Genomic DNA, 12,081 nt, shown 5'->3' with positions numbered 1-12,081 from the left:
AAAATTTTCCTATCTTAAATCTTCTCTCCAAGGCAAGGCATTGGCAATAATTGCCTCTGTACCTTTTGGCGAAGCTCATTATCCATCCGCCTGGAGAGAATTAAACGATTTTTATGATAATCCTCGCATTCTTGGATTTTCATTTTTGGACAAAATGTTGTCGTTTCCAGAAATTTCTAATAATCAAGCAGAGTTACAACAATTCGTGACAACGTTTGCAGAAATGTATGCGGCCTTAGGGACCCTGAATATTCCAGATTTGGGAGAATTTATTTTATTCCGCTTAGCCGCTCGAGTTTTGAATTCTGAGATATTATCCCAGTTTGAAGGATCGCTGAGTGGAAACATGCTCCCTTCTGTAACAAATCTAACTGATTTTGTAAAGAAAATAATTAAAATTCTGCAAACATCAAGTGGATCGGTTTCTAAATTTACCTCCACGAATTCTCGAGGTAGATTTAAATTTTCTCTGCCAGTTTCAGCCAACGAAGCCTCTTCAAGGATGTCTAATTATTCAGAGAAACGTGATAATTGCCCATTGTGTTCTTCTTTGCATCCTTTATTTAAATGTCCACGTTACATTGAAATGAGTTGTAATCAACGTTCAACCTTTGTGCGTTCAAAAGGGCTGTGTCTCAATTGCCTAAGGCCGGGTCATTGGGCTCCCAAGTGTCAAGCAAGAGGTATGCGCTGTCAAAGATGTAAACGCTATCACCACACGTCTTTACATAATTCTGCCGAAGACGGGAACTCAGTCGGCGCGAAGGACGCAGGAAAGGTTTCCACCGGATTGCGTGACGATAGTCAAGAGGGTATTTCCTTGTCAAAAACATCTACCACCTCATCCATACCCCCTGCTATCATATCGTCATGCACTCGGAGTGATCGGCAGCATTCGACTATTCTAGGCACAGCGGTTGCCTTGATTCAGGCTGGTAATGGGGCGTGGGAGCGTATCAGAGTTCTAATAGATCCGGGCTCGCAGTTATCCATTATTTCGTCCTCGGCGGTAAGGCGATTATCTTTGCCCATCTCCGCTTACGAGGGCGAGCTATTTGGCTTAGCGCACGTTCCCCTGCAGACACCCAACGGTCAGGTTTTATGCTCTTTATCTCCCAGGCATACGTCAACCCCCGTACTGACCACGAGGTCAGTTGTAGTATCGGAGGTCTTAAATAAACTCCCAACAACTCCTATCCCGCTCTATATTTTCAAAAAATTTGCACATTTGCGTCTCGCAGATCCCGAGTTCGATAGACCGGCCCCTGTAGAAATGTTATTGGGCATGGATTTATTTCCTAGGATTCTTCTTGGTGGGCGGAAATCATTGTCTTACGCAAATGTGATAGCTATGAATTCTGTGTTCGGTTGGGTTATAATGGGAAGTTATCCAACCATTTCCCCCCAGAATCCTTCTCAGGTACTTTCGCTGGCTATTGGTAAGAGGGAGACACTTCTTCTCAATCAACTGAAAAGGTTTTGGGAGGTGGAAGAAGTGGAGGTCGAAATTCCACCGAGACCTGAAGACGTGCAATGCGAAGTGGGGTTTCAAAATACGCATCGTCGTATGCCTGACGGTAGATATCAAGTTGCCATTTAAGGCATATCCTCCCACTCTGGGAGATTCTCATGGATATGCTATCACGCGCTGGATGAACACGGAGCGCAGATTGTCAAGGAACTCGCGTTTAAAAGGCGAGTACCATAAATTCATGAGCGAGTACGAGTCGCTGGGACATATGTCCAGGTCTACGAGTCCCGGATCGTATTATCTGCCCCATCATGCCGTGTTTAAGGATGCTTCTCAGTGCGGTCAAATACGTGTTGTTTTAGATGCCTCGGCGAAGACATCACTCGGTAATTCACTAAATGACGTCTTAGAAACTGGTCCCAAACTTCAAAAGGACATTTTTGACCTTTTAATTGGATTTAGGACGCATAAGGTCGCGTTTATTACCGACATTGTGAAAATGTATCGACAAATATCGTTACATCCCGACCATCGCACCTATCAACACGTTGTCTTCCGAGAGGATCCATCGTCCTCATTAGTGGATTATGAATTGAATACGGTGACCTACGGAGTTGTTTCTTCACCTTTTCTAGCGATCAGAACTCTACATCAGCTCGCCAGTGATGAAGGACAAAATTTCCCGTTAGCCTCAAAGGTGCTTCTTCATGACACATATGTTGATGATATCGTCACGGGAGCGAGCTCGATTTCAGAGGCACTAAATTTGCAAAAGCAATTAATTTCCTTGCTTTTATCAGGAGGCTTTTCTCTTGGAAAATGGGCAAGCAATGCTCCGGAATTATTAAGTCATATTCCCGAGGAGAAACGGGTATCAATTTTAAAGTTTGATTCGAGCGATGTTTGCCTTTTAAAAGTTTTGGGAATGTACTGGTCACCAAAATCCGATACTTTTTCTTGCCATGTCAATTTTGATACGGTGGTCAATTAAAAAAGAAAACTGCTTTCGAACATTGCCAGAATTTTTGACCCGATTGGGGCATTGTCTCCCGTAACTTTATGGGCTAAAGTTTTGATGCAATCCCTGTGGAATGAAAAATTATCTTGGGATGATTCCCTTCCAGAAGTCATTAAGAATCAATGGGATAATTTTGTCTCGCAGAGTCAGTTGTTGCAGCAGATAAATTTTCCTCGATATATATTTCCACGGTCTTCTTCAGAGGCGCAACTGATCGGATTCTGTGATGCATCGGAGCGCGGTGGTGTATATAAGAACGATCGCAGAATCAGAAATTAATGTTCATCTAGTTGCGGCTAAAAGTAAAGTTGCTCCCTTGAAAACTTTATCTATTCCAAGGCTTGAGTTATTGGGAGCGTACTTATTATCTAAGCTTCTATCCCGTTTGTCATCTTTTTTGGACAAAAGATTTCAGATCCTCAAAATATATGCCTGGGGGTCTATTCTCTAACTCGAAGCGCGGTAGCTTTCTGCTGGAGAGATGCTTAATTAAGCTACTTGCTCCCACTTGTATTCTCTAACGCTGAAGCTCCGGCGAAGGAGCTAGCAGATGCTACCGGTAGCTTATTAGGCTCCAACCCTTATTCTCTATGGGCTGTGAAGCTACTTCCGTAGCTTCAAACTAGCTATAGAGCGTTCCACATTTAGTTGACAGTATGGGCTCTTATGGAGAATCGTTTCCCATGTTAATCTCCATAAGGCCAGGAGCGCGGCGTTGTCAACAACAGCACGAAAATTAAAGTTGCGTTATGCACTGATTAAAAATTTTATTCTAATGTAGAAAAAGGTGCTGCATTCATTGAGGCCAATAGTTTTTCGATAAAAATTATAACAAAAGCTATAAAAAACATTTCCGTAAATTTCCGTCAGAAACGTGTATTTTTGTACTTCATCTTCTTCTCGCAATTTCTGCCTGACCGTTGACTGTATTGAATTGAATTTTTTTGCAAAAAATTCTTCACGCTATTTTCTGCTTGAAGGTCTTCACCAATTGTACAAATATTGAGTTTTAATGTTGTTATGCCGACGTAACACACTTTAGGACAAGAAAATTATGATTTTTGCAAGGTAAAAAGTAGTCGCTTACTTACTTACGTTTATTACGTCGTAGGTCCCTATATGCTGCATACCAAATGTGAAGAGAACTACAAGGTTATTTTTGGTGAAAACATCATTAACTTACATCAATTCTGAAGCGAGTTACAAGGTTTTTATCTTAAGAAAAAATATTACGGTGCCGCTGGGCGGGCTTCTTGCTTTTTCTTAAGCGCAGAGGGAAAATTCTCGGGCGGAAAAGGAGTTTTTTGTCAATGCATACTATGAAATGTATTTATGTATTCGTTTGATATCCTAAACAGAGAATACCTACTCATACGTCGTAACAGCAGTGTTTTTATCTGAATACATTGATACACGAAAGTAAGCAAGCGGCTTGGAAGTAAGACTCTTTCGTCTTGGTTGTTTAGGTCCCATCGGGGAAACCAAGAAAAAGAATATCTCATAACCTGTACCAAACACTACCCCATCCAGTGCACGCATTTACAAAAGGGGGCTTGGGTTTTTTCTGAGTTCCTTTCATAGGATACCATAAAACCTGCCCCAAAAGCGACCCAGGCCGAAGGGGCCGAGGGAAGAATTTACGAAGGCGTTCAGTTTGTCATTGCATTTTTTTGGAGTGAACAAGTGTTGTGTGGTGCATTGAACTTGAGAATTGTGAAGTGTGTTTTACACTTATCTTTGCTGTAACACGCCCAATCAATATGTCCGATACAAAGAAGAGGAGAAAAGGTGAGAAGCTCATAAGCCGCGAAAGACGGTTGGTGCTCAAAGTATTCTCGTACATAAGGAAATCTCTCAGCATTAGTGAGGCCTGCCGAGACGCTTCGAAGTAGAGGTGGGATTTTCGGTTCATTTCCGTGATTCGATTCATTCGGTTCTATTCATGTGAATGAACTGTTCTTTCATGTCGTTCATAAAGAATCACATGAACCAAATGAACACCGCGAACCGAATGAACAACGTGAACTAAATGAACTCTGCGAACCGAATGAACAACGTGAACAAAATGAACTCTGCGAACGAAATGAACAACGTGAACAAAATGAACTCTGCGAACCGAATGAGCAACGTGAACTAAATGAATTCTGCGAACCAAATGAACAACGTGAACAAAATGAACTCTGCGAACCAAATGAACAACGTGAACAAAATGAACTCTGCGAACCGAATGAACAACGTGAACTAAATGAACTCTGCGAACCGAATGAACAACGTGAACTAAATGAACTCTGCGAACCGAATGAACAACATGAACTAAATGAACTCTGCGAACCAAATGAACAACGTGAACAAAATGAACTCTGCGAACTAAATGAATAACGTGAACAAAATGAACTCTGCGAACCAAATGAACAACGTGAAAAAAATGAACTCTGCGAACCGAATGAACAACGTGAACTAAATGAACTCTGCGAACCGAATGAACAACGTGAACTAAATGAACTCTGCGAACCGAATGAACAACGTGAACTAAAGGAACTCTGCGAACCGAGTGAACAACGTGAACTAAATGAACTCTGCGAACCAAATGAACAACGTGAACAAAATGAACTCTGCGAACCGAATGAACAACGTGAACTAAATGAACTCTGCGAACCGAGTGAACAACGTGAACTAAATGAACTCTGCGAACCGAATGAACAACGTGAACTAAATGAACTCTGCGAACCGAGTGAACAACGTGAACTAAATGAACTCTGCGAACCAAATGAACAACGTGAACTAAATGAACTCTGCGAACCAAATGAACAACGTGAACAAAATGAACTCTGCGAACTAAATGAACAACGTGAACTAAATGAACTCTGCGAACTAAATGAACAACGTGAACTAAATGAACTCTGCGAACCGAATGAACAACGTGAACTAAAGGAACTCTGCGAACCGAGTGAACAACGTGAACTAAATGAACTCTGCGAACCAAATGAACAACGTGAACAAAATGAACTCTGCGAACCGAATGAACAACGTGAACAAAATGAACTCTGCGAACCGAGTGAACAACGTGAACTAAATGAACTCTGCGAACCGAATGAACAACGTGAACAAAATGAACTCTGCGAACCGAGTGAACAACGTGAACTAAATGAACTCTGCGAACCAAATGAACAACGTGAACTAAATGAACTCTGCGAACCAAATGAACAACGTGAACAAAATGAACTCTGCGAACCGAATGAGCAACGTGAACAAAATGAACTCTGCGAACCGAATGAACAACATGAACTAAATGAACTCTGCGAACCAAATGAACAACGTGAACTAAATGAATTCTGCGAACCAAATGAACAACGTGAACTAAATGAACTCTGCGAACCGAATGAACAACGTGAACAAAATGAACTCTGCGAACCGAGTGAACAACGTGAACTAAAGGAACTCTGCGAACCGAATGAACAACGTGAACAAAATGAACTCTGCGAACCAAATGAACAACGTGAACTAAATGAACTCTGCGAACCGAATGAACAACGTGAACTAAATGAACTCTGCGAACCGAATGAACAACGTGAACTAAATGAACTCTGCGAACTAAATGAACAACGTGAACTAAATGAATTCTGCGAACCAAATGAACAACGTGAACTAAATGAACTCTGCGAACCGAATGAACAACGTGAACAAAATGAACTCTGCGAACCAAATGAATAACGTGAACAAAATGAACTCTGCGAACTAAATGAACAACGTGAACTAAATGAACTCTGCGAACCGAATGAACAACGTGAACAAAATGAACTCTGCGAACCGAATGAACAACGTGAACAAAATGAACTCTGCGAACCAAATGAATAACGTGAACAAAATGAATTCTGCGAACCAAATGAACAACGTGAACTAAAGGAACTCTGCGAACCGAATGAACAACGTGAACAAAATGAACTCTGCGAACCGAATGAACAACGTGAACTAAAGGAACTCTGCGAACCAAATGAACAACGTGAACAAAATGAACTCTGCGAACCAAATGAACAACGTGAACTAAATGAACTCTGCGAACCAAATGAACAACGTGAACAAAATGAACTCTGCGAACCGAATGAACAACGTGAACAAAATGAACTCTGCGAACCGAATGAACAACGTGAACAAAATGAACTCTGCGAACCAAATGAACAACGTGAACTAAATGAACTCTGCGAACCGAATGAACAACGTGAACAAAATGAACTCTGCGAACCGAATGAACAACGTGAACTAAATGAACTCTGCGAACCAAATGAACAACGTGAACTAAATGAACTCTGCGAACCGAATGAACAACGTGAACTAAATGAACTCTGCGAACAAAATGAACAACGTGAACAAAATGAACTCTGCGAACCGAAAGAACAACGTGAACTAAATGAACTCTGCGAACCGAATGAACAACGTGAACTAAATGAACTCTGCGAACCAAATGAACAACGTGAACTAAATGAACTCTGCGAACCGAATGAACAACGTGAACTAAAGGAACTCTGCAAACCGAATGTACAACGTGAACAAAATGAACTCTGCGAACCGAATGAACAACGTGAACAAAATGAACTCTGCGAACCGAATGAACAACGTGAACTAAATGAACTCTGCGAACCAAATGAACAACGTGAACTAAATGAACTCTGCGAACCGAATGAACAACGTGAACAAAATGAATTCTGCGAACCGAATGAACAACGTGAACAAAATGAACTCTGCGAACCGAATGAACAACGTGAACAAAATGAACTCTGCGAACCGAATGAACAACGTGAACAAAATGAACTCTGCGAACCGAATGAACAACGTGAACAAAATGAACTCTGCGAACTAAATGAATAACGTGAACAAAATGAACTCTGCGAACCGAATGAACAACGTGAACAAAATGAACTCTGCGAACTAAATGAACAACGTGAACTATATGAACTCTGCGAACTAAATGAATAACGTGAACAAAATGAACTCTGCGAACCAAATGAACAACGTGAAAAAAATGAACTCTGCGAACCGAATGAACAACGTGAACAAAATGAACTCTGCGAACCGAATGAACAACGTGAACTAAAGGAACTCTGCGAACCGAGTGAACAACGTGAACTAAATGAACTCTGCGAACCGAATGAACAACGTGAACTAAATGAACTCTGCGAACCGAATGAACAACGTGAACAAAATGAACTCTGCGAACCGAATTTACAACGTGAACAAAATGAACTCTGCGAACCGAATGAACAACGTGAACAAAATGAACTCTGCGAACCGAATGAACAACGTGAACTAAAGGAACTCTGCGAACCGAATGAACAACGTGAACAAAATGAACTCTGCGAACCGAATGAACAACGTGAACAAAATGAACTCTGCGTACCGAATGAAGAACGTGAACTAAATGAACTCTGCGAACCAAATGAACAACGTGAACTAAATGAACTCTGCGAACCGAATGAACAACGTGAACAAAATGAACTCTGCGAACCGAATGAACAACGTGAACTAAAGGAACTCTGCGAACCGAGTAAACAACGTGAACTAAATGAACTCTGCGAACCGAATGAACAACGTGAACTAAATGAACTCTGCGAACCGAATGAACAACGTGAACAAAATGAACTCTGCGAACCGAATGAACAACGTGAACTAAATGAACTCTGCGAACCGAATGAACAACGTGAACAAAATGAACTCTGCGAACCGAATGAACAACGTGAACTAAAGGAACTCTGCGAACCGAATGAACAACGTGAACAAAATGAACTCTGCGAACCGAATGAACAACGTGAACAAAATGAACTCTGCGAACCGAATGAACAACGTGAACTAAATGAACTCTGCGAACCAAATGAACAACGTGAACTAAATGAACTCTGCGAACCGAATGAACAACGTGAACAAAATGAACTCTGCGAACCGAATGAACAACGTGAACAAAATGAACTCTGCGAACCGAATGAACAACGTGAACAAAATGAACTCTGCGAACTAAATGAATAACGTGAACAAAATGAACTCTGCGAACCAAATGAACAACGTGAACAAAATGAACTCTGCGAACCAAATGAACAACGTGAACAAAATGAACTCTGCGAACTAAATGAATAACGTGAACAAAATGAACTCTGCGAACCAAATGAACAACGTGAAAAAAATGAACTCTGCGAACCGAATGAACAACGTGAACAAAATGAACTCTGCGAACCGAATGAACAACGTGAACTAAAGGAACTCTGCGAACCGAGTGAACAACGTGAACTAAATGAACTCTGCGAACCGAATGAACAACGTGAACTAAAGGAACTCTGCGAACCGAATGAACAACGTGAACAAAATGAACTCTGCGAACCGAATGAACAACGTGAACTAAATGAACTCTGCGAACCGAATGAACAACGTGAACAAAATGAACTCTGCGAACCGAATGAACAACGTGAACTAAATGAACTCTGCGAACCGAATGAACAACGTGAACTAAATGAACTCTGCGAACCGAATGAACAACGTGAACTAAATGAACTCTGCGAACCGAATGAACAACGTGAACTAAATGAACTCTGCGAACCAAATGAACAACGTGAACTAAATGAACTCTGCGAACTAAATGAACAACGTGAACAAAATGAACTCTGCGAACTAAATGAACAACGTGAACTAAATGAATTCTGCGAACCAAATGAACAACTAGAACTAAATGAACTCTGCGAACCGAATGAACAACGTGAACAAAATGAACTCTGCGAACCGAATGAACAACGTGAACTAAAGGAACTCTGCGAACCGAGTGAACAACGTGAACTAAATGAACTCTGCGAACCGAATGAACAACGTGAACTAAATGAACTCTGCGAACCGAGTGAACAACGTGAACTAAATGAACTCTGCGAACCAAATGAACAACGTGAACTAAATGAACTCTGCGAACCAAATGAACAACGTGAACAAAATGAACTCTGCGAACTAAATGAACAACGTGAACTAAATGAACTCTGCGAACTAAATGAACAACGTGAACTAAATGAACTCTGCGAACCGAATGAACAACGTGAACTAAAGGAACTCTGCGAACCGAGTGAACAACGTGAACTAAATGAACTCTGCGAACCAAATGAACAACGTGAACAAAATGAACTCTGCGAACCGAATGAACAACGTGAACAAAATGAACTCTGCGAACCGAGTGAACAACGTGAACTAAATGAACTCTGCGAACCGAAAGAACAACGTGAACAAAATGAACTCTGCGAACCGAGTGAACAACGTGAACTAAATGAACTCTGCGAACCAAATGAACAACGTGAACTAAATGAACTCTGCGAACCAAATGAACAACGTGAACAAAATGAACTCTGCGAACCGAATGAGCAACGTGAACAAAATGAACTCTGCGAACCGAATGAACAACATGAACTAAATGAACTCTGCGAACCAAATGAACAACGTGAACTAAATGAATTCTGCGAACCAAATGAACAACGTGAACTAAATGAACTCTGCGAACCGAATGAACAACGTGAACAAAATGAACTCTGCGAACCGAGTGAACAACGTGAACTAAAGGAACTCTGCGAACCGAATGAACAACGTGAACAAAATGAACTCTGCGAACCAAATGAACAACGTGAACTAAATGAATTCTGCGAACCGAATGAAGAACGTGAACTAAATGAACTCTGCGAACCGAATGAACAACGTGAACTAAATGAACTCTGCGAACTAAATGAACAACGTGAACTAAATGAATTCTGCGAACCAAATGAACAACGTGAACTAAATGAACTCTGCGAACCGAATGAACAACGTGAACAAAATGAACTCTGCGAACCAAATGAATAACGTGAACAAAATGAACTCTGCGAACTAAATGAACAACGTGAACTAAATGAACTCTGCGAACCGAATGAACAACGTGAACAAAATGAACTCTGCGAACCGAATGAACAACGTGAACAAAATGAACTCTGCGAACCAAATGAATAACGTGAACAAAATGAATTCTGCGAACCAAATGAACAACGTGAACTAAAGGAACTCTGCGAACCGAATGAACAACGTGAACAAAATGAACTCTGCGAACCGAATAAACAACGTGAACTAAAGGAACTCTGCGAACCAAATGAACAACGTGAACAAAATGAACTCTGCGAACCAAATGAACAACGTGAACTAAATGAACTCTGCGAACCAAATGAACAACGTGAACAAAATGAACTCTGCGAACCGAATGAACAACGTGAACAAAATGAACTCTGCGAACCGAATGAACAACGTGAACAAAATGAACTCTGCGAACCAAATGAACAACGTGAACTAAATGAACTCTGCGAACCGAATGAACAACGTGAACAAAATGAACTCTGCGAACCGAATGAACAACGTGAACTAAATGAACTCTGCGAACCAAATGAACAACGTGAACTAAATGAACTCTGCGAACCGAATGAACAACGTGAACTAAATGAACTCTGCGAACAAAATGAACAACGTGAACAAAATGAACTCTGCGAACCGAAAGAACAACGTGAACTAAATGAACTCTGCGAACCGAATGAACAACGTGAACTAAATGAACTCTGCGAACCAAATGAACAACGTGAACTAAATGAACTCTGCGAACCGAATGAACAACGTGAACTAAAGGAACTCTGAGAACCGAATGTACAACGTGAACAAAATGAACTCTGCGAACCGAATGAACAACGTGAACAAAATGAACTCTGCGAACCGAATGAACAACGTGAACTAAATGAACTCTGCGAACCAAATGAACAACGTGAACTAAATGAACTCTGCGAACCGAATGAACAACGTGAACAAAATGAATTCTGCGAACCGAATGAACAACGTGAACAAAATGAACTCTGCGAACCGAATGAACAACGTGAACAAAATGAACTCTGCGAACCGAATGAACAACGTGAACAAAATGAACTCTGCGAACCGAATGAACAACGTGAACAAAATGAACTCTGCGAACTAAATGAATAACGTGAACAAAATGAACTCTGCGAACCGAATGAACAACGTGAACAAAATGAACTCTGCGAACTAAATGAACAACGTGAACTAAATGAACTCTGCGAACTAAATGAATAACGTGAACAAAATGAACTCTGCGAACCAAATGAACAACGTGAAAAAAATGAACTCTGCGAACCGAATGAACAACGTGAACAAAATGAACTCTGCGAACCGAATGAACAACGTGAACTAAAGGAACTCTGCGAACCGAGTGAACAACGTGAACTAAATGAACTCTGCGAACCGAATGAACAACGTGAACTAAATGAACTCTGCGAACCAAATGAATAACGTGAACAAAATGAACTCTGCGAACTAAATGAACAACGTGAACTAAATGAACTCTGCGAACCGAATGAACAACGTGAACAAAATGAACTCTGCGAACCGAATGAACAACGTGAACAAAATGAACTCTGCGAACCAAATGAATAACGTGAACAAAATGAATTCTGCGAACCAAATGAACAACGTGAACTAAAGGAACTCTGCGAACCGAATGAACAACGTGAACAAAATGAACTCTGCGAACCGAATGAACAACGTGAACTAAAGG

This window comes from Ischnura elegans, chromosome X (assembly GCF_921293095.1).
Source record: "Ischnura elegans chromosome X, ioIscEleg1.1, whole genome shotgun sequence".
Classification (NCBI taxonomy): Eukaryota; Metazoa; Arthropoda; class Insecta; order Odonata; family Coenagrionidae; genus Ischnura; species Ischnura elegans.
This window is presented reverse-complemented; position numbering follows the sequence as displayed.